The sequence below is a fragment of the Bufo gargarizans genome, chromosome 2, assembly GCF_014858855.1.
Source record: "Bufo gargarizans isolate SCDJY-AF-19 chromosome 2, ASM1485885v1, whole genome shotgun sequence".
In the NCBI taxonomy this organism is placed as follows: domain Eukaryota; kingdom Metazoa; phylum Chordata; class Amphibia; order Anura; family Bufonidae; genus Bufo; species Bufo gargarizans.
This window is the reverse complement of record NC_058081.1, coordinates 205,678,367-205,703,333: the sequence shown is the minus strand read 5'-3', so window position 1 is coordinate 205,703,333 and position 24,967 is coordinate 205,678,367.

Here is a 24,967-nt window from a genome sequence, read left to right as displayed (position 1 = left end):
TAACACTGCAGTACTACAATGAGGGGTCACTTTGTTTTGCCAATTGTTGGGAGGTCTCAGGTAGGGATGAGTGAATCAACATCAGATGCTTTATCCGAAGTGGATTCGCATAAAACTTCGTTTGAATGCTGTACAGAGCGAGCTCTCCGTACAGTATTAGAATGTATTGGCTCAGACGAGCCAAAGTTATTACTTCACAAAGTCTTGCAAGACTTCAGGTAATAACTTCGTAAATTAATTTCTACTTTAAAAAAACATTTCCCGAACTTGGGTTCATTTCCAGGTGGTACCTTGGAACCAAACCCAAGTTCGGTAGCAAGGTGTTTTACAGTAGCAATTAACTTACGAAGTTATTACCTGAAGTCTCGCAAGACTTTGCGAGGTAATAACTTCGGCTGATGGGAGCCAATACATTCTAATACTGTACAGAGCGCTCGCTCCACAAAGTATTACAACAAAGTTTTATGCAGATCGACTTCAGATGAAGCATTCAAAGTCAATTCGCACATCCCTAGTCTCAGGATAAGCCTCCTCAATCAATGACCCATTGAAGGCCTATGCTTCTGATGTTAAATCCTCCTTCTCTACTTAGCTTGCAGTGATCTTGATTTACAATCTTATAGTCTGGATTTGGGGGGGTACTATCTCTCATTGGGAAGTGAGCTCCTTAATCGGCATGAGGAGACCTATAGGCCATACTGTCACGGTCTCTCCTGTCATAGGGGTCAGAAGATCTAAGAGACTGGCTGCACATGATGTGATCTGGCAGCCTCTCTGGTTTCACTTTTCACACGTTTCTGTGTTGTGACTGGGTATGACCACACCTCTGGTCTCAAGTGTACAAAACAGATTCCCAAAAAGTTGGGACACTAAACAAATTGTGAATAAAAACTGAATGCAATGATGTGGAGATGGCAAATGTCAATATTTTATTTGTAATAGAACGTAGATGACAGATCAAACGTTTAATCCGAGTAAATGTATCATTTTAAAGGAAAAATAAGTTGATTCAAATTTTCACGGTGTCAACAAATCCCCAAACAGTTGGGACAAGTAGCAATAAGAGGCTGGAAAAAGTAAATTTGAGCATAACGAAGAGCTGGAAGACCAATTAACACTAATTAGGTCAATTGGCAATATGATTGGGTATAAAAAGAGCTTCTCAGAGTGGCAGTGTCTCTCAGAAGCCAAGATGGGTAGAGGATCACCAATTCCCACAATGTTGCGCAGAAAGATAGTGGAGCAATATCAGAAAGATGTTACACAGCGAAAAATTGCAAAGACTTTGCATCTATCATCATCAACTGTGCATAACATCATCCGAAGATTCAGAGAATCTGGAACAATCTCTGTGCGTAAGGGTCAAGGCCGTAAAACCATACTGGATGCCCGTGATCTCCGGGCCCTTAAACGACACTGCACCACAAACAGGAATGCTACTGTAAAGGAAATCATAGAATGGGCTCAGGAATACTTCCAGAAACCATTGTCAGTGAACACAATCCACCGTGCCATCCGCCGTTGCCAGCTGAAACTCTACAGTGCAAAGAAGAAGCCATTTCTAAGCAAGATCCACAAGCTCAGGCGTTTTCACTGGGCCAGGGATCATTTAAAATGGAGTGTGGCAAAATGGAAGACTGTTCTGTGGTCAGACAAGTCACGATTAGGGATGAGCGAACTCGAACTGTATAGTTCGGGTTCGTACCGAATTTTGGGGTGTCCGTGACACGGACCCGAACCCGGACATTTTCGTAAAAGTCCGGGTTCGGGTTCGGTGTTCGTCGCTTTCTTCGCGCTTTTGTGACGCTTTCTTGGCGCTTTTTGAAAGGCTGCAAAGCAGCCAATCAACAAGCGTCATACTACTTGCCCCAAGAGGCCATCACAGCCATGCCTACTATTGGCATGGCTGTGATTGGCCAGAGCACCATGTGACCCAGCCTCTATTTAAGCTGGAGTCACATAGCGCCGCCCGTCACTCTGCTCTGATTAGCGTAGGGAGAGGTTGCGGCTGCGACAGTAGGGCGAGATTAGGCAGATTAACTCCTCCAAAGGACTTGATTAACTGATCGATCTGCAGCTGTGGATCATTGAGCTGCTGATCCTCAATTGCTCACTGTTTTTAGGCTGCACAGACCGTTTGTCAGTCTCATTTTTCTGGGGTGATCGGCGGCCATTTTGTGTCTTGTGGTGCGCCAGCACAAGCTGCGACCAAGTGCATTTAACCCTCAATGGTGTGGTTGTTTTTTGGCTAAAGCCTACATCAGGGTGAAGCTGTCACACCAAGTGCATTTAACCAGCAATAGTCTGTTCATTTTTTGGCCATATACAAAATCAGGGGCAAGCTGCGCCTGTCACCAAGTGCATTTAACCCTCAATGGTGTGGTTGTTTTTTGGCTAAAGCCTACATCAGGGTGAAGCTGTCACACCAAGTGCATTTAACCAGCAATAGTCTGTTCATTTTTTGGCCATATACAAAATCAGGGGCAAGCTGCGCCTGTCACCAAGTGCATTTAACCCTCAATGGTGTGGTTGTTTTTTGGCTAAAGCCTACATCAGGGTGAAGCTGTCACACCAAGTGCATTTAACCAGCAATAGTCTGTTCATTTTTTGGCCATATACAAAATCAGGGGCAAGCTGCGCCTGTCACCAAGTGCATTTAACCCTCAATGGTGTGGTTGTTTTTTGGCTAAAGCCTACATCAGGGTGAAGCTGTCACACCAAGTGCATTTAACCAGCAATAGTCTGTTCATTTTTTGGCCATATCCCAGTCTAATTCTGTCACTAAATCCATACCGGTCACCCAGCGCCTAAATACTAGGCCTCAAATTTATATCCAGCTAAATCTGTCCCTAGTGCTGTAGCTGGGCGAGTTATTTAGTGTCCGTTCAAGCACATTTCTTGTTCTGGGTTGAAATACAATTCTCAATTTAGCAATTTCATAATTTAGTGGTTCCTGCTATATCAGAGCTCTTTGAAATCTATCCCAAAAAGGGTATATAATATTGAAGGTGCACATAGGGTCATTCAGAGTAACTTCACACACACCCGCTACTGTGTATTTCCAAGTCTAATTCTGTCACTAAATCCATACCGGTGACCCAGCGCCTAAATACTAGGCCTCAAATTTAATTCCCTCTAAATCTCTCGTTACCCACCGCTGTACTGTTGTTGCTGGGCAAGATATTTAGTGTCCGTCAAAGCACATTTTTTGTTCTGGGTTGAAGTACAATTCCCAATTTAGCAATTTCATAATTTAGTGGTTTCTGCTATATCAGAGCTATTTGAAATCTATCCCAAAAAGGGTATATAATATTGAAGGTGCACATAGGGTCATTCAGAATAACTTCACACACACCCGCTACTGTGTATTTCCAAGTCTAATTCTGTCACTAAACCCATACCTGTCACCCAGCGCCTAAATACTAGGCCTCAAATTTAAATCCCTCTAAATCTCTCGTTACCGTTGTCCTGTTGTAGCTGGGAAAGTTATTTAGTGCCCGTCAAAGCACATTTTTTGTTCTGGGTTGAAGTACAATTCCCAATTTAGCAATTTCATAATTTAGTGGTTCCTGCTATATCAGAGCTATTTGAAATCTATCCCAAAAAGGGTATATAATATTGAAGGTGCACATAGGGTCATTCAGAATAACTTCACACACACCCGCTACTGTGTATTTCCAAGTCTAATTCTGTCACTAAATCCATACCGGTGACCCAGCGCCTAAATACTAGGCCTCAAATTTAATTCCCTCTAAATCTCTCGTTACCCACCGGTGTACTGTTGTTGCTGGGCAAGATATTTAGTGTCCGTCAAAGCACATTTTTTGTTCTGGGTTGAAGTACAATTCCCAATTTAGCAATTTCATAATTTAGTGGTTTCTGCTATATCAGAGCTATTTGAAATCTATCCCTAAAAGGGTATATAATATTGAAGGTGCACATAGGGTCATTCAGAATAACTTCACACACACCCGCTACTGTGTATTTCCAAGTCTAATTCTGTCACTAAACCCATACCTGTCACCCAGCGCCTAAATACTAGGCCTCAAATTTAAATCCCTCTAAATCTCTCGTTACCGTTGTCCTGTTGTAGCTGGGAAAGTTATTTAGTGCCCGTCAAAGCACATTTTTTGTTCTGGGTTGAAGTACAATTCCCAATTTAGCAATTTCATAATTTAGTGGTTCCTGCTATATCAGAGCTATTTGAAATCTATCCCAAAAAGGGTATATAATATTGAAGGTGCACATAGGGTCATTCAGAATAACTTCACACACACGCTTCTGTGCATTTCCAAGTCTAATTCTGTCACTAAATCCATACCGGTGACCCAGCGCCTAAATACTAGGCCTCAAATTTAATTCCCTCTAAATCTCTCGTTACCCACCGCTGTACTGTTGTTGCTGGGCAAGATATTTAGTGTCCGTCAAAGCACATTTTTTGTTCTGGGTTGAAGTACAATTCCCAATTTAGCAATTTCATAATTTAGTGGTTTCTGCTATATCAGAGCTATTTGAAATCTATCCCTAAAAGGGTATATAATATTGAAGGTGCACATAGGGTCATTCAGAATAACTTCACACACACCCGCTACTGTGTATTTCCAAGTCTAATTCTGTCACTAAATCCATACCGGTGACCCAGCGCCTAAATACTAGGCCTCAAATTTAATTCCCTCTAAATCTCTCGTTACCCACCGGTGTACTGTTGTTGCTGGGCAAGATATTTAGTGTCCGTCAAAGCACATTTTTTGTTCTGGGTTGAAGTACAATTCCCAATTTAGCAATTTCATAATTTAGTGGTTTCTGCTATATCAGAGCTATTTGAAATCTATCCCTAAAAGGGTATATAATATTGAAGGTGCACATAGGGTCATTCAGAATAACTTCACACACACGCTTCTGTGCATTTCCAAGTCTAATTCTGTCACTAAATCCATACCGGTGACCCAGCGCCTAAATACTAGGCCTCAAATTTAAATCCCTCTAAATCTCTCGTTACCCACCACTGTACTGTTGTTGCTGGGCAAGATATTTAGTGTCCGTCAAAGCACATTTTTTGTTCTGGGTTGAAGTACAATTCCCAATTTAGCAATTTCATAATTTAGTGGTTTCTGCTATATCAGAGCTATTTGAAATCTATCCCTAAAAGGGTATATAATATTGAAGGTGCACATAGGGTCATTCAGAATAACTTCACACACACGCTTCTGTGCATTTCCAAGTCTAATTCTGTCACTAAATCCATACCGGTGACCCAGCGCCTAAATACTAGGCCTCAAATTTAAATCCCTCTAAATCTCTCGTTACCCACCGCTGTACTGTTGTTGCTGGGCAAGATATTTAGTGTCCGTCAAAGCACATTTTTTGTTCTGGGTTGAAGTACAATTCCCAATTTAGCAATTTCATAATTTAGTGGTTTCTGCTATATCAGAGCTATTTGAAATCTATCCCTAAAAGGGTATATAATATTGAAGGTGCACATAGGGTCATTCAGAATAACTTCACACACACGCTTCTGTGCATTTCCAAGTCTAATTCTGTCACTAAATCCATACCGGTGACCCAGCGCCTAAATACTAGGCCTCAAATTTAATTCCCTCTAAATCTCTCGTTACCCACCGCTGTACTGTTGTTGCTGGGCAAGATATTTAGTGTCCGTCAAAGCACATTTTTTGTTCTGGGTTGAAGTACAATTCCCAATTTAGCAATTTCATAATTTAGTGGTTTCTGCTATATCAGAGCTATTTGAAATCTATCCCTAAAAGGGTATATAATATTGAAGGTGCACATAGGGTCATTCAGAATAACTTCACACACACCCGCTACTGTGTATTTCCAAGTCTAATTCTGTCACTAAATCCATACCGGTCACCCAGCGCCTAAATACTAGGCCTCAAATTTAATTCCCTCTAAATCTCTCGTTACCCACCGCTGTACTGTTGTTGCTGGGCAAGATATTTAGTGTCCGTCAAAGCACATTTTTTGTTCTGGGTTGAAGTACAATTCCCAATTTAGCAATTTCATAATTTAGTGGTTTCTGCTATATCAGAGCTATTTGAAATCTATCCCTAAAAGGGTATATAATATTGAAGGTGCACATAGGGTCATTCAGAATAACTTCACACACACCCGCTACTGTGTATTTCCAAGTCTAATTCTGTCACTAAATCCATACCGGTGACCCAGCGCCTAAATACTAGGCCTCAAATTTAATTCCCTCTAAATCTCTCGTTACCCACCGCTGTACTGTTGTTGCTGGGCAAGATATTTAGTGTCCGTCAAAGCACATTTTTTGTTCTGGGTTGAAGTACAATTCCCAATTTAGCAATTTCATAATTTAGTGGTTTCTGCTATATCAGAGCTATTTGAAATCTATCCCTAAAAGGGTATATAATATTGAAGGTGCACATAGGGTCATTCAGAATAACTTCACACACACGCTTCTGTGCATTTCCAAGTCTAATTCTGTCACTAAATCCATACCGGTGACCCAGCGCCTAAATACTAGGCCTCAAATTTAAATCCCTCTAAATCTCTCGTTACCCACCACTGTACTGTTGTTGCTGGGCAAGATATTTAGTGTCCGTCAAAGCACATTTTTTGTTCTGGGTTGAAGTACAATTCCCAATTTAGCAATTTCATAATTTAGTGGTTTCTGCTATATCAGAGCTATTTGAAATCTATCCCTAAAAGGGTATATAATATTGAAGGTGCACATAGGGTCATTCAGAATAACTTCACACACACGCTTCTGTGCATTTCCAAGTCTAATTCTGTCACTAAATCCATACCGGTCACCCAGCGCCTAAATACTAGGCCTCAAATTTATATCCCGCTGAATTTGAATACAATACATTGGGCCAAATAATATATTTGTTGTTGTGGTGAACCATAACAATGAGAAAAACATCTAGTAAGGGACGCGGACGTGGACATGGTCGTGGTGGTGTTAGTGGACCCTCTGGTGCTGGGAGAGGACGTGGCCGTTCTGCCACATCCACACGTCCTAGTGTACCAACTACCTCAGGTCCCAGTAGCCGCCAGAATTTACAGCGATATATGGTGGGGCCCAATGCCGTTCTAAGGATGGTAAGGCCTGAGCAGGTACAGGCATTAGTCAATTGGGTGGCCGACAGTGGATCCAGCACGTTCACATTATCTCCCACCCAGTCTTCTGCAGAAAGCGCACAGATGGCGCCTGAAAACCAACCCCATCAGTCTGTCACATCACCCCCATGCATACCAGGGAAACTGTCTCAGCCTCAAGTTATGCAGCAGTCTCTTATGCTGTTTGAAGACTCCGCTGGCAGGGTTTCCCAAGGGCATCCACCTAGCCCTTCCCCAGCGGTGAAAGACATAGAATGCACTGACGCACAACCACTTATGTTTCCTGATGATGAGGACATGGGAATACCACCTCAGCATGTCTCTGATGATGACGAAACACAGGTGCCAACTGCTGCGTCTTTCTGCAGTGTGCAGACTGAACAGGAGGTCAGGGATCAAGACTGGGTGGAAGACGATGCAGGGGACGATGAGGTCCTAGACCCCACATGGAATGAAGGTCGTGCCACTGACTTTCACAGTTCGGAGGAAGAGGCAGTGGTGAGACCGAGCCAACAGCGTAGCAAAAGAGGGAGCAGTGGGCAAAAGCAGAACACCCGCCGCCAAGAGACTCCGCCTGCTACTGACCGCCGCCATCTGGGACCGAGCACCCCAAAGGCAGCTTCAAGGAGTTCCCTGGCATGGCACTTCTTCAAACAATGTGCTGACGACAAGACCCGAGTGGTTTGCACGCTGTGCCATCAGAGCCTGAAGCGAGGCATTAACGTTCTGAACCTGAGCACAACCTGCATGACCAGGCACCTGCATGCAAAGCATGAACTGCAGTGGAGTAAACACCTTAAAACCAAGGAAGTCACTCAGGCTCCCCCTGCTACCTCTTCTGCTGCTGCCGCCTCGGCCTATTCTGCTGCTGCCGCCTCGGCCTCTTCCTCCGCCTCTGGAGGAACGTTGGCACCTGCCGCCCAGCAAACAGGGGATGTACCACCAACACCACCACCACCACCTCCGTCACCAAGCGTCTCAACCATGTCACACGCCAGCGTTCAGCTCTCCATCTCACAAACATTTGATAGAAAGCGTAAATTCCCACCTAGCCACCCTCGATCCCTGGCCCTGAATGCCAGCATTTCTAAACTACTGGCCTATGAAATGCTGTCATTTAGGCTGGTGGACACAGACAGCTTCAAACAGCTCATGTCGCTTGCTGTCCCACAGTATGTTGTTCCCAGCCGGCACTACTTCTCCAAGAGAGCCGTGCCTTCCCTGCACAACCAAGTATCCGATAAAATCAAGTGTGCACTGCGCAACGCCATCTGTAGCAAGGTCCACCTAACCACAGATACGTGGACCAGTAAGCACGGCCAGGGACGCTATATCTCCCTAACTGCACACTGGGTAAATGTAGTGGCAGCTGGGCCCCAGGCGGAGAGCTGTTTGGCGCACGTCCTGCCGCCGCCAAGGATCGCAGGGCAACATTCTTTGCCTCCTGTTGCCACCTCCTCCTTCTCGGCTTCCTCCTCCTCTTCTTCCACCTGCTCATCCAGTCAGCCACACACCTTCACCACCAACTTCAGCACAGCCCGGGGTAAACGTCAGCAGGCCATTCTGAAACTCATATGTTTGGGGGACAGGCCCCACACCGCACAGGAGTTGTGGCGGGGTATTGAACAACAGACCGACGAGTGGTTGCTGCCGGTGAGCCTCAAGCCCGGCCTGGTGGTGTGTGATAATGGGCGAAATCTCGTTGCAGCTCTGGGACTAGCCAATTTGACGCACATCCCTTGCTTGGCGCATGTGCTGAATTTGGTGGTGCAGAAGTTCATTCACAACTACCCCGACATGTCAGAGCTGCTGCATAAAGTGCGGGCCGTCTGTTCGCGCTTCCGGCGTTCACATCCTGCCGCTGCTCGCCTGTCTGCGCTACAGCGTAACTTCGGCCTTCCCGCTCACCGCCTCATATGCGACGTGCCCACCAGGTGGAACTCCACCTTGCACATGCTGGACAGACTGTGCGAGCAGCAGCAGGCCATAGTGGAGTTTCAGCTGCAGCACGCACGGGTCAGTCGCACTACAGAACAGCACCACTTCACCACCAATGACTGGGCCTCCATGCGAGACCTGTGTGCCCTGTTGCGCTGTTTCGAGTACTCCACCAACATGGCCAGTGGCGATGACACCGTTATCAGCGTTACAATACCACTTCTATGTCTCCTTGAGAAAACACTTAGGGCGATGATGGAACAGGAGGTGGCCCAGGAGGAGGAGGAGGAGGATGAGGAAGAGGGGTCATTTTTAGCACTTTCAGGCCAGTCTCTTCGAAGTGACTCAGAGGGAGGTTTTTTGCAACAGCAGAGGCCAGGTACAAATGTGGCCAGCCAGGGCCCACTACTGGAGGACGAGGAGGACGAGGATGAGGAGGAGGTGGAGGAGGATGAGGATGAAGCATGGTCACAGCGGGGTGGCACCCAACGCAGCTCGGGTCCATCACTGGTGCGTGGCTGGGGGGAAAGGCAGGACGATGACGATACGCCTCCCACAGAGGACAGCTTGTCCTTACCCCTGGGCAGCCTGGCACACATGAGCGACTACATGCTGCAGTGCCTGCGCAACGACAGCAGAGTTGCCCACATTTTAACCTGTGCGGACTACTGGGTTGCCACCCTGCTGGATCCACGCTACAAAGACAATGTGCCCACCTTACTTCCTGCACTGGAGCGTGATAGGAAGATGCGCGAGTACAAGCGCACGTTGGTAGACGCGCTACTGAGAGCATTCCCAAATGTCACAGGGGAACAAGTGGAAGCCCAAGGCCAAGGCAGAGGAGGAGCAAGAGGTCGCCAAGGCAGCTGTGTCACGGCCAGCTCCTCTGAGGGCAGGGTTAGCATGGCAGAGATGTGGAAAACTTTTGTCAACACGCCACAGCTAACTGCACCACCACCTGATACGCAACGTGTTAGCAGGAGGCAACATTTCACTAACATGGTGGAACAGTACGTGTGCACACCCCTCCACGTACTGACTGATGGTTCGGCCCCATTCAACTTCTGGGTCTCTAAATTGTCCACGTGGCCAGAGCTAGCCTTTTATGCCTTGGAGGTGCTGGCCTGCCCGGCAGCCAGCGTTTTGTCTGAACGTGTATTCAGCACGGCAGGGGGCGTCATTACAGACAAACGCAGCCGCCTGTCTACAGCCAATGTGGACAAGCTGACGTTCATAAAAATGAACCAGGCATGGATCCCACAGGACCTGTCCGTCCCTTGTCCAGATTAGACATTAACTACCTCCCCATAACCATATATTATTGGACTCCAGGGCACTTCCTCATTCAATCCTATTTTTATTTTCATTTTACCATTATATTGCGATGCTACCCAAAGTTGAATGAACCTCTCCTCTGCCTGTGTGCTAGGCCTAAATATATGCCAATGGACTGTTGCAGTGGTGGCTGACATGAAGCCTGATTCTCTGCTATGACATGCAGACTAATTCTCTGCTGACATGAAGCCAGATTGTCTGTTACGGGACCTCTCTCCTCTGCCTGGGTGCTGGGCCTAAATTTATGACAATGGACTGTTGCAGTGGTGGCTGACGTGAAGCCTGATTCTCTGCTATGACATGCAGACTGATTCTCTGCTGTCATGAAGCCAGATTGTCTGTTACGGGACCTTTCTCCTCTACCTGGGTTCTGGGCCTAAATTTATGAAAATTGACTCTTACAGTGGTGGGTGACGTGAAGCCTGATTCTCTGCTATGATATGAAGACTGATTCTCTGCTGACATGAAGCCAGATTGTCTGTTACGGGACCTTTCTCCTCTGCCTGGGTTCTGGGCCTAAATTTATGAAAATTGACTCTTACAGTGGTGGGTGACGTGAAGCCTGATTCTCTGCTATGATATGAAGACTGATTCTCTGCTGACATGAAGCCAGATTGTCTGTTACGGGACCTTTCTCCTCTGCCTGGGTTCTGGGCCTAAATTTATGAAAATTGACTCTTACAGTGGTGGGTGACGTGAAGCCTGATTCTCTGCTATGATATGAAGACTGATTCTCTGCTGACATGAAGCCAGATTCTCTGTTACGGGACTCTCTCCTCTGCCTGGGTGCTGGGCCTAAATTTATGACAATGGACTGTTGCAGTGGTGGCTGACGTGAAGCCTGATTCTCTGCTATGACATGCAGACTGATTCTCTGCTGACATGAAGCCAGATTCTCTGTTACGGGACCTCTCTCCTCTGCCTGTGTGTGTGCTGGGCCTAAATATATGCCAATGGACTGTTGCAGTGGTGGCTGACGTGAAGCCTCATTCTCTGCTATGACATGCAGACTAATTCTCTGCTGACATGAAGACAGATTCTCTGTTACGGGACCTCTCTCCTCTGCCTGGGTGCCGGGGCCTAAATATCTGAGAATGGACTGTTCCAGTGGTGGGTGACGGGAAGCCAGATTCTCTGCTATGGAACCTCTCTCCAATTGATTTTGGTTAATTTTTATTTATTTAATTTTTATTTTAATTCATTTCCCTATCCACATTTGTTTGCAGGGGATTTACCTACATGTTGCTGCCTTTTGCAGCCCTCTAGCTCTTTCCTGGGCTGTTTTACAGCCTTTTTAGTGCCGAAAAGTTCGGGTCCCCATTGACTTCAATGGGGTTCGGGTTCGGGACGAAGTTCGGATCGGGTTCGGATCCCGAACCCGAACATTTCCGGGATGTTCGGCCGAACTTCTCGAACCCGAACATCCAGGTGTTCGCTCAACTCTAGTCACGATTCGAAGTTCTTTTTGGAAATCTAGGACGCCATGTCATCCGGACCAAAGAGGACAAGGACAACCCAAGTTGTTATCAACGCTCAGTTCAGAAGCCTGCATCTCTGATGGTATGGGGTTGCATGAGTGCGTGTGGCATGGGCAGCTTGCATGTCTGGAAAGGCACCATCAATGCAGAAAAATATATTCAGGTTCTAGAACAACATATGCTCCCATCCAGACGTCATCTCTTTCAGGGAAGACCCTGCATTTTTCAACAAGATAATGCCAGATCACATTCTGCATCAATCACAACATCATGGCTGCGTAGGAGAAGGATCCGGGTACTGAAATGGCCAGTCTGCAGTCCAGATCTTTCACCTATAGAGAACATTTGGCGCATCATAAAGAGGAAGGAGCAACAAAGAAGGCCCAAGACGATTGAACAGTTAGAGGCCTGTATTAGACAAGAATGGGAGAGCATTCCTATTTCTAAACTTGAGAAACTGGTCTCCTCGGTCCCCAGATGTCTGTTGAGTGTTGTAAGAAGAAGGGGAGATGCCACACAGTGGTGAAAATGGCCTTGTCCCTACTTTTTGAGGATTTGTTGACACCATGAAATTCTGATTCAACATATTTTTCCCTTAAAATGGTACATTTTCTCAGTTTAAACTTTTGTTCCGTGATTTATGTTCTATTCTGAATAAAATATTAGAAGTTGGCACCTCCACATCATTGCATTCAGTTTTTATTCACGATTTGTATAGTGTCCCAACTTTTTTGGAATCCGGTTTGTAGCTTAAGTGGTCATTCCTACTTCTCTATTTATTCTGGCCTCACCCATCATGATATGCGGTTGATAGCACCTTTCAGGTTGTGAAGAACTGGTGTCTGGTTCTCCTCTGAGTTCCTGCTCGTCTGCATACTTCGGAGTTAAGTGTCTTTTCCCTATTTCTTGTTCGTAGTTTTGCTCTACCTTTTGGTATTAGGCCTGAGAGAGTCTCCTGTTTCTTCAGCTGAGAAGGAACAGGTCATCTCTTGTCCTGACACTATTTCCAGGGTCCTTTAGGGTCAGATAAGGCCCTAGCTTCCAGCGTATGAACATTCCTACCATCAAGGTCTGTTCATACTTATAGTAGTCAGGGCTCAGTTTAGGGATTCACTAGGTGGTGACCTTTTTCCCTTTTCCCTAGTTTCCAAGCCTAGTACCTTTTCCCTTCCCTCTTATGGTCGGTCTAGAGTTATCTACCCACACCGTGCCGTGACACATGCATGCTCCTCTGGAATTCAGGAAATATAGGGATGCAAATGAGCTCTTAACAAGCGCTATCTCTAATGCCACCAGATGTAAGGCAGATATCCCATAAATCAGTGTTGCATCCCTTTCTTCCCAGAATTCCCCTTCCCACCCAGCAATACCCACAATGTGATCTAATGCTTACCTCCTCCACTTGATTTTTTTTTTCCGGACAATGTATCCAAAAAGCACAGGCAGACAATATATTTTATGGTCAAATTGGAAAACTATAATGAACTTTAAATATTATAATTGATATACAGTATGTCTATCTATACATTACCAGCAGTTACTGTGAGCTCTAAAATGCTGAGAAAGTGACCTGCTCAAGTACCAGCAGCCTAAAAAAAATCAGACACATCAAATTGTTGTCACGGACACAGGAAAAAAGTTCCCTATTTTTACGGACTGTTCGGAAATTTCTGGATGGTTGGCAGGTGGGGACTGGAAGTGCAGTGACGACAGCTAGGGAGCCACAGAGCCAGAATGGAGTAGCAAGAAGCAGGTTAAAATTTATCACATAACAGTTAATAGTGGGTCAAAAGGAATTTAAAGACAAAATACCCTGGACAACCCCCTTAGGGATGTGTTTGTCAACAAGCCAATTGACTGGTTCTATTAGCAACCTGCGGAACTGTGAAAGTCTACATCAGAACAAGGTATGTAATGGCATATACAGTTGTGTTCAAAATAATAGCAGTCAGACATCACTAACCTGATCAATTACTGTTTTTGGCAGAAATGATATTTCTACATGGAAAATAATTTACTAGCAGGTGTAGTAGAGTAATAGAAATCCAACAGACCCAACAGTCATGACATGCATGCTACTGATTCTGTGTAATTGAATCACTAAGTGAAAGGGGCATGTTCAAAATAATAGCAGTGTGGAGTTCAATGAGTGAGGTCATTCATTCTTTGAAAAACAGGTGGCAATTATTGCCTTTATTTAAGGAAGGAAGGAAGCAAATAGTGTACATGCTGGTGACAGTGCATTTCTCTCTGAAATTCTAAAGGAATATGGGTCATTCCAGACATTGTTCAGAAGAACAGCGTACCTTGATTAAAAAGTTGATTGGAGAGGGGAAAACATATAAATTAGTGCAGAAAATGATCGCAAATGCTTTAAAATGGCAACCAAAACCTGAAAGACATGGAAGAAAGTGAAAAACTACCATTCAAATGAATAGAAAATAGCCAAAATGGCAAGGACTCAGCCAACCATCAGCTCCAGGAAGATCAAAGAAGGTGTAAAGTTACTTGTGAGTACTGTTACAATTCGAAGACGCCTATGTGAAGCCAAGCTATCTGAAAGAAGCCCCCGCAAAGTCCCACTGTTGAAAAAAAAAAGACATGTGCTGAAGAGGTTACAATTTGCCAAAGAGCACATTGACTGGCCTAAAGAGACATTTTGTGGACTGATGAAAGTAATATTGTTCTTTTTGGGTCTAATGGCCAGAGACAGTTTGTCAAACACTGAATTCAAGCCACAGTACACTGTGAAGAAAGTGAAGCATTGTGGCGCAAGCATCATGATATGGGGATGTTTCTCATACTACGGTGTTGGGCCTATTTATCGCATACCAGGGATCATGGATCAGTTTGAATATATCAGAATACTTAAAGAGGCCATGCTGCCTTATACTGCAGAGGAAATGCTCTTGCAATGGGTGTTCCAACAAGACAACGACCCCAAACACACCAGTAAAAGTGCAACATCTTGGTTCTAGACCAACAAGATTGACATCATGGAGTGGTCCGCCCAATCCCCGGATCTTAATCCAATAGAAAACTTGTGGGGTGACATAAAAAATGCAGTTTCTGAGGCAAAACCAATAAATAGAGAAGAACTGTGGAATGTAGTCCAATCATCCTGGGCTGGAATACCTGTTCACAGGTGTCAGAAGTTGGTTGACTCCATGCAACACAGATGTACAGCAGTTCTCAGAAACAGTGGTTATACAACTAAATATTAGTTCAGTGATTTAAAGGAAAGCAAAATCTTCAAACATTTTTTCAGTTTACATAGTGAATGTTTGAGTTTGTAAAGATGAATACAGACTTATATTTTTTTTTTAAGTCTAATATTCACTTTTCTTCAATTTTTTTTAGAGGAACAACACAAATTTGATATATTTTTCTTCATGTTTTGATTTGAGTTGAGTTGTGTTCAAAAACACACTGCTATTATTTTGAACACAACTGTACTACCACTTACTTAGACTGTAAACTGTTGCTTGGAGATGAACATATGTTTTAAATGTACAAATCCATAAGTACAAGTGGTCCATCAAGTTACAATGGTTGTCTGTATCCAATTAATATTGTAATTGAAACCATTGTAACTTGGGTTCATGACTATGGAAAGCAAGTAGCCCCAAGGCAGATAATGCAAGTTCTTATGTAAAGCACACAGGGATAGATGCTGGAAGCTGTAATCACTTTCTATGGTGAGGGCAGTGACTTCTTCAGGGTCTTGCATAGTACATACATGTATCACAGCTCACCTGGCGTCCAAAGGAGCAGCTCATCCTGGCACAGACAGGGGGCAGTACAGGACATGTAGTACTGCGGAGAATCTACTAGAAAACCAAAAAAGGTGTTTTACCAGTGAAATGGCCATGTTTTTGGTTGGATCTGAGCCTCAGACATTGTATGTTTAGTTTCAACATACGCTTGCCCAGAAAATGCCATTGTAAGTTGAAAATAATATATACTGAGGTCACTGTATCTTGAGAGATCACTGTATAGGGTCCAGACTCCATACCACTGGAGCAAAGCTGAGTCCGTATGGTTCAATATTTTGGTGCTGCTAGAGGAAAACAGTTATGTAATATGGCATCTAATACAGCATGCCACAGAACCTTAATAAGGAAAAACTTTGAGGTGCTGTGTATAAGGGCCCGTGGAAACTCCACGGGCCCTTATACATAGCGGCTAGCAGTTTAAAACCATGACTGTGCCAAGATAGGACCTGTCTCTTGACAAATGCCGCTGGATGTCAGTATGTTCACAGAGGCAAAATCTGCTGTATGAGAAAAGATTCTGTAAAACTTGTAATTTATAACATTTATGTATCTGTTTTTTCCGCCTCCTGTGAACAGCTATCAGTACAGGAGGAGGTGCCTGAATGCACACAATGCCATCACTGATAACTCCTCCCTGGACTGATAGCTGTTCACAGGAGGTGGAAAATGCAAAGATATCAATGTATGAATTACAGGTTTTACAAAGTCTTTTCCCACAAAACTATGTATCAATCTGCTCAGCTCCTCCTGCTCTATAAGGGTACTTTCACACTTGCGTTGTTTGATTCCGGCAGGCAGTTCTGTTGCCTGAACTTCCTGCCTGATCAGGCAAACTGTATGCAAACGCATGTCATTTTTTCTGACTGATCAGGCATTTTTCAGACTGATCAGGATCCTGATCAGTCAGAAAAATGCCTGGTCAGTCAGAAAAATGCATTGCAATACCGGATCAGTTTTTTCCGGTGTCATCAGGCAAAACGGATCCGGTATTTTTTTCCCCCTCATTTTTAAAGGTCTGCGCACTAATCTGGCACTAATAAATTCCTATGGAAAAAATTTCCGGATCCAGCATTCAGGCAAGTCTTCAGTATTTTTCGCCGGAGATAAAACCGTAGCATGCGGTTTTCTCTTTTGCCTGATCAGTCAAAATGACTGAACTGAAGACATCCTGATGCATTCTGAACGGATTACTCTCCATTCAGAATGCATGGGGATATGCCTGATCAGTTCTTTTCCGGTATAGAGCTCCTGTGACGGAACTCTATGCCGGAAAAGAAAAACGCTAATGTGAAAGTAGCCTAACATGTTGCCTGCAGATTGCATTGTGTTTTGTGGTGACAGGCTCTTTTTAACATTGGACAAAATGGAGGTACGGTTCTAGCCATTGCAGGCTGGATGGCATACTACAGCCTGTAACCGACACACTGATAAGAAGGTGATTGTATAGACTGCCTTCTATACAAAATGAGACTACTGAAAAGAGTATTGCGTTTGCCGTTTATATATGGAAAACCGCTTCATCGTGGAGTTATTGAAGCACAAAATCTACGAAGACACATGCAACACGCAAAAGCAAACCTAACAGCAGGGCAGAAATGATATTATTTCCTGGTTATCAAGTGAGAATGAAAACTATGGAATCTATGTAAGTTTTATGTGGAAGTGGATTAGGCATGCGGGAAAACATGAAAGGCATACGGTTGTGCTGTGCTTGTCAGGAGCTCATTTAGTAATTAAGTGAGCAAGTGTCTTTTGAAGCATCAAATATACAGCTGTGATCTGCTTGTTAAGGACCTAGCAACTTTATTTATATGGTAGTTACACATAAAACATGTGCTGCTCTTTTCTATTCCCAGAGTCAATGTCATTTTGTTTTGTGCTTTTTCAATGGTAATATTAATAAGGTTGAAAACTGAATTCAGTGCAGAAATGCAGTTTATTCAAGCAGGATATGTTCTTCTCATTCATCTCATTTGTATCTGAAAATACATCTGACTCCTGCACCATAATGCCACTTAACATCCATCAACTACTTCAAGACCTTCCTGACCAGATACATGTGGCTTCAAAAAAAAATATGTTTTCTATTTGGCTTTTTTTCATTGATACATTGCACTATAAATGTATGCCTTTTTTGTATGTTTTGTTTTTATTTTTATACCACAAAAATGTGGGGAAAAAAGTAGAGATAGATAAAAAGTTTTCATTTTTTGTGCAAACTGCAAAGTAAAATACTTTTTCTCTTACGGTTTTGATATAGGAGATGTATAGTTTACGGTCGCCAGGGGCAGGGCGAGAAAATGTGGGGTGGGGTGGGCTACTGGTGGCTTATTTTGTATTATCATTTTGTTTTGCCCCCCTATAAGGCCATAAGACTTTTGGGGACTTTTAACATGACAATTTCTTAATTGTTGATATTTCCTGTAACAGGGTTGACATATTACCTGGAACCCAGCAATCAGATCATTGCTATTTCATGATCTCTATACACTGTATACAGTGATGGGAAAGGCAGGCATGATAAAAAAAAAACTGCTTTGTCTTCTCAATGGGGAGTCCGGCTGCTATCTCTGCAAAGATGTTGATAAATGTCCTTGTAGAGGTAAATGATGACTACCCAGACCTATATAATTTATGGGTGGTCCACAAGGGGCTAAAAAAAGTAGCAGGGTTAGCACTCAAGCTCTTAACTCAAATTTCTTAACTCATCGCGTTATCTTGAGACAAAAGCCATTGAAAAGCAATTGAATGTGTTTGCTTAACGCATTTAGTTTAGATAACACATCTCATAAATCATGAGTGTTAACTCTACTACATCTGTACTTTCATTACTAATCCCTCACTGCTCCCAGTCCAACATGTCTATTCTAGTCTCTACCCTGTTTTCCAAGATTTTTATACTGATAACTAGTGTTGAGCGAATCAAAGCATCTGAAGTTGAATTGGATCAGAAGTTTAGAAAAAATTTGATTTGCCATGAATACGAATTTCCTCATGCTTTTTGGTAACAAGTCAGATTATTTTCTAAAATGGCTGCTGTAGGTGTTACAAAATGAAAGTAAGAAGCCTGGGTACATGATATGACCCATAATGCCGTACAGCCAGCCAATCACCAGATAGCCATTCCCTGTGATTTTAAAGCCCAATAAAAAGCCTCCTCCAGCGTGGTCTCTGCGTACCTACTCGGCAGTGTGAGAATTTTTCACCAAGTCGCTGATAGCGTAGCGGTATGCAGGATATGTGTGCAGAAAGTGTGGTGCGGCCAGGGTGATAATGTTGGCAAGATGACACTGCATCAACACATAGAGCATCACCAAAAAGTGGCGTGGGAAAACTGTGGCACTCACTTAGTGTTACAGCTTGATGTAGCAACCATTGCATCTCCCACCGGCACGCACCAGCAGTCAGGGATCGACAATGTCAGCAAAAGGAAGCTTCTTTCCCATCAACTTCAATGCTGCTCCTCCTACTCCTCATTAGTTGATTTGACAACAATCGAATAACAAGACGATTGCAAAAAGATAACAGTATGCATGCACAGAAGCTGAACGTGCACATGGCCAAGTTGCTGGTACTACAGTCCCTCCCTTTTCATGTAGTTGACTCTGCACATTTCAGAGAACTGATGGCTTGTGCCCACCCATGGTGGAGAGTCCCAAGCCAACATTACTTTTCCAAAAAAGCTGTACCAGCTCTGCACATGTACACTGAGCAGGTGGGCCAATCCTTGGGCCTCTCAGTGTCTTGTAGAGTTCATGCCAGCGTGAACGTATAAAATTGTAACTATGGTGCAGAAGCGCACCAGAGAAACGTACGCCCGGCCTCTGGCTCTCCATAAACTGGTCAGTTCTTATTGTAGTTATTGTATTGTACCACTTGCTGGTTGTTTGTAGAGGTAGATTGGCTTGTATTGCTAGTTAGGGCCATCAGTTTACATTTTGTTACATGGTGGTTGTTTTTTGTGCTACAGGCAATTGTTGCAAATGTGAATGGGGTTTTCAAAACAAATTAATAATTAATATGTAGTGTGGTTTCACCTTTTGGTGATCATCCTGCTGATAATACTCTGCTTGTTATTCCCCTTGTAGAACCTTTGCTACGCCTGCAAGCCAAATGCACCATGTGCTTTAGATACTTCGGTATTATATTGTGGCTATACACCTATTTATTAATTTATGACCATTTATTTGTGGGGGAGTCTTTGTTCTAAATTCCAACACTCCTTGCATTGTATTACTGTCATTATTGTCTTTTATATTGATTAATAAAGAGGTTGTTTTTGTACTTTAATTGGGACGTTACTATTTTTTATTTTTTTTATATGATCCCACACTTTCTATATTATCTTTTGTATCAATGGCTGTCTCCTCGCCAAATGGATATAGGAACATTTTGTCTGTGCTATGTCAGGGAACGCTGACCAATGTGTCCTGCATGGCTCATGTTTTCACTCTCATTGTTAACCGATTTCTCAAGTCTTCCAGTGAACTGCAAGAGCTGTTAAAAATGTTCAGGAAACTGTGCATGCACTTCAGCCACTCTTACCATGCAAAACACGACCCCCCCTTGAGCTGCAAAGGCAAAATACTCTTCCCCAACATCTCCTGATATGCAACCTTTCCACCCGTTGGAACTCCACGCTGTTAGACTGCCTGCACGAGCAGAGGAAGGTGGTAAATGATTTCTTAATACTGCAAATAGACAGGTTTACTCCTCTGTGTAACTTCCACGTTAGCCAGTGGCAGTTCATGCGTGAAACGCGCCGTTTGCTCAGGCCCTTTGAGGAGGCCACTTTATTTGTCAGCAGAACTACGAGATGAATGTTGTCATTCCACTTATTCACGTCCTGGAGGGCATGCTGGCAAATCTGATTGGTGAGGAGACCGAAGATGTGGCACCTCCATTTCATGTCCACCTGAGTCCCAAGGAGTATTAACTGGCAGTGGAGTAGTAGGAGGAGGACATAAATGCCCAGGAATTTTAGACACAATTAGGTGGTTTATCTGCCCAAGGGACAGGAGAGGAGCAGAATGAGAATAAGGAGAATGAGGAGCTGGAGGGAGACGACAAAGACGACACAGATGACCCAAACAGAACATGTCAGTATGCAGGGGTTAGGTCATGTGATATTTTTATAGAGCATGTTAGTACAGACACGACGATACCTAATATGTATACTTTTTTTAATTTACTTAAGTTTTACACAATAACAGCTTTTTTAAAACAAAAAAAATGATGTTTTAGTGTCTCCATATTCTGAGCCATAGTTTTTTTATTTTTTGGGAGATTGTCTTAAGTAGGGGCTCATTTTTTGCTGGATGAGGTGACGGTTAGATTGGTACTATTTTGGTGGGCATACGCCTTTTTGATTGCTTGCTGTTGTACTTTTAGTGATGTAAGATGACAAACAAATTGTTTATTTAGCACAGTTTTTATTTTTTATGGTGTTCATCTGAGGGGTTATGTCATGTGATATGTTTATAGAGCCTGTCGATACAGAAGCGGCGATATCTAGTACGCCAACTGCCCCCCCCCCCCCCCTATTTTTTTACCAATTTTATTTTACTTTATTTGGGGAAAATTACTTTTTTTTTTTTTTTTTAACTTTTTTTCTCCCACTTTGGGACTTCAACTTTTGGGGGTCTGATCCCCTTTACAATGCAATCCAATACTACTGTATTGGACTGCATTGGCTGTATGAGTAATACAGTGTACATACAGCTTCCTGCCTGTGAGATCCAGGGGACTGGATCTCACAGGCTCTTCACTGGAAGGCAGCGCCGATGCCTAGGGAAGGCATTGCGCTGCCTTCCATGCAATCGGGTCCCCATTACAGCAGCACGGGGCCCCGATGGCACTGCCGCCCGCCCGCCGGAACGACCCTAAACACCGCAAACCGCAGGACTGAATTGACCCGCGGTTTGCGGCGATCACCGATACAGGGCAATGCTTGGTTAAGTTCATGGCGATAAATTAGACCTGGCGCTAACAGTGACCTGTAATACTGATGCACAGTGATTCAACAGCTAACAGAAGGGATTAAAAAGCATGTGTTTGGACTGCCACAACATGCATTAAAAGACCATTTCTTTTTATTTTGTTCCACTAAGGAGCCATTTGGACACAGTTCCTACAGGGGCGAGTATGGGTTTTGGCTTTACTGAAGGGTGCTGTATGCTTTTATTATTGTTTAACAAAAGGGATTCGCTATGAACCTTGGTGCACTTGTAGACGGTGATAAATTACACCTGGAATACTGACGGCACAGTACCTAAAGAATTAATTAACTATGAATGTGGGTGCACAAGAACATAATGCACAAGGCAATACACTCTCCCTGCAGTTTAAGTTCCAAGACTTCACCCTGAGATTGGGCTACCAAGTTGGATGAATATGATTAATTTGTAACAAATCGGATTTCTTGTCAAAGTTCGGTGAATCGGCTGAATCAAATTTTTCAAAACTTCGCTTATCTCTACTGATGGCCTGTCGGAGGGGACCCGATACCCGGGATCTCCACCGATACACTGTTTGAGGAAGCACTGGCGTTTGCAGTAGCGCCGCAGCCTTCTCTTAGCTCACCAAAAACAGAGCTGTACATTGTATAGCGGCCCTGCTTGGAATTTCGGCTCCGCCCCTTTCACTTCAAGCAGGGTATAACAAATACCAGAAAGACTATAAAAATAAAATATAAATCAATCTTTACATAGCACCACAAATTTAAAATACTGAACAATAGAAACGGTATGTAGGACTTGTATATGTAATGAATAATTATAAATGAATACTTAAAGTGAATAAATAAATAATGCATTTCGTGATGCATCACCATAATAAACTAAGTGAATTTGTTAAATATTAATGATTTATAAAGAAAACTATGCCAAAAATACATTAAAATACCTGTACTTTAGTCCACAGATTTAGAACAATCATGTTACTGGATACCAAAACCCAATATAACTTAATGTACCCTAATGTGCATAAACATAAAAATGATACAAATATATTACAAATTAATAATATAATATGAAATAAATACAATTTACATGGTTCATTAGTGATATGCATCTGCGCTTGGGTTATAAAATAAACAATAATAACTAATTTACTATCATCTCAAGCGTCAATCATTATTAACCCTTAGGATACCAGCGCCGTACATGGAAGCGGGGTCTGAAATCCCAGCGCCCTAAAGCTACACCACTGTGTACACCCGGTCCCTGAGCAAAATCACTCAGTGACCGGGTTACGATGGCTGCTCTGTACTGCAGGCAGTTATATTTCCTAGGGGCACAGGAGGGTATTTCCGCCCCCTCCAGCCCCGATCGCTGCTATTGGCTGGATTCCGCAGACATGCGCATCGCAGCTCCGGCTGTGATACGGAGCTGCAGGGGGGTGAAGAGGGGGGTGTCATGTGGAGGTGACCGGTGCTGAACAAGTCAGCAACTGTCTCCTCCTAGGTCAGGCAGGGGACACCAGTGTTTTGGTTCTCCTGCCAGCGCTGCTATTGGCTGGAACAACGCTACAGCCAATGGCAGCGCTATAGCTGCACAAGAAGAGGCAGAACTTCCCTGCATGCAGCAATTCTAGCTGCTGACTGCATGAAGAGAGGTTCTGTGTCTTTCTGTGCTTCTGTTGGCTTGCTGGGACTTGGGGTGCACCACCACTGCGATTTAATCCTTTCCTGCTGAAAGAAGAAGAAAATAACAAAAGAAGAAGAACCTCTGGAATAGCTGCACTGATTTTTTTTTCATTTGCAGCTGTTCCAGATCCATAAACCACCCTCTGTCCCTGTCCCTTCCTGTCCCCCCCAACCTTTTTTTTTTTTACGAATGCCATTTGGTCCGTGCACTTTTTTTGGTCTTTTTTTTTTTCCAGCTCTGCAACACTTTTTCTGCGTGAGAGCTGTGACCGCCAAGTGCTGTTTAGTGCGTACCTGCCTGATCAGCACCTGGGGATTATTTGTGCATTTTTGTTTGCCAAATTTTCATTTTTAGGTTAAAGAATAATAACTGGTAGTTAGGGCTTTATATAACTATATATAGAGTTCTATAGTGTGTATATATATATATATATATATATATATATATATATTTGTGAGATAGTGACAGATATCACAGAAGTGAGAGGCAAGGAAGGGGTGGATAGTGCGGTCCGCACCCCTATTCCACCACAGGTGAGACCAGCCAGAGGTGCTCGGGCTGGCATAAAGCACCTCCCAGGGTGTCAGTCTAGAGGAAGGAGATTCATTGTGCAACAGGGTCCTGGTGGAGGCTCTGTATTAGTGGCCTCAGCTGGGCTGGCTGAGGGACCACGGAGCATTGGGGGACACCATGACGCCTGGGAGCAAGGGTCACGAGGCCGGAGTCGGAGGGACTACTGGGCCACACTCCACCATAAAGGTACTGGATGTGAGACCGTGAGTGAACAGGACTCTGTATAGCCAGGCAGCTGTGGGACACCGGGCTGGGAAAGGCGCTTGTAATTACCGTGTGTGAACTGTGCTTTAAGTAAGGCAGGAAGATACCTTGTTTAGTTAGAGCCCAGCCGGGCAGGTATTTATTTTGTATGATTTATGTTTGTTTTGCTGAGGTGCCAAATAAAAGCGATGTTTGGGCCTTAAACTTGGTGTCTGGCGAAGATACTTGTGTGGATGACCCCTGGAGAAGAACTAACAATATATAGATATAATTAAAATTTTTAGCCAGTGTTCACTGTAATGAATTTTTATACTGCAGTTTTTGCATGCACGCACCGATCAGTAATGTGCTCAGTAGCATCTGCACATCAGATTTTTTTATTTTACATTTTTTTGCGTGTGAAAAAAGAACTGCAGTTAGTGTGGTAGATATATATATATATATATATATATATATATGGTAAATTCAATAAATATAAACAAGCACTCACCATCCAAAATACATCTAAAACCAAAGATTTATGGTAGGTAAATTAAAAATGTTTAATTCGAATAAATGCTAAAATCGATGAGTTGACCATATATAAACGAATAAGTTCACCAAATATAAGGGTACTAAAATTGCAACAATATGAAATAATATAATGAATAATGTTCAAACAACGTCCACTAAGAACTTGATCTTGCTAAAATGCATAAAACGTCCAGAAATTTGAGTTATTAAATAAGAGATGACATTCGTGGATATATAATCGAGAGGTTCAAAGCCGATCCATATGGTATAGTAGTTCATAAATTGAGACCAGTGCGAATGATCTAGTGTCGAATAGATAATGTCACTTAGTTCATCATTAGAAATATGTGTGTTATATTATTCGATCTGTCCATCCATATGATCGTATATAAGAAAA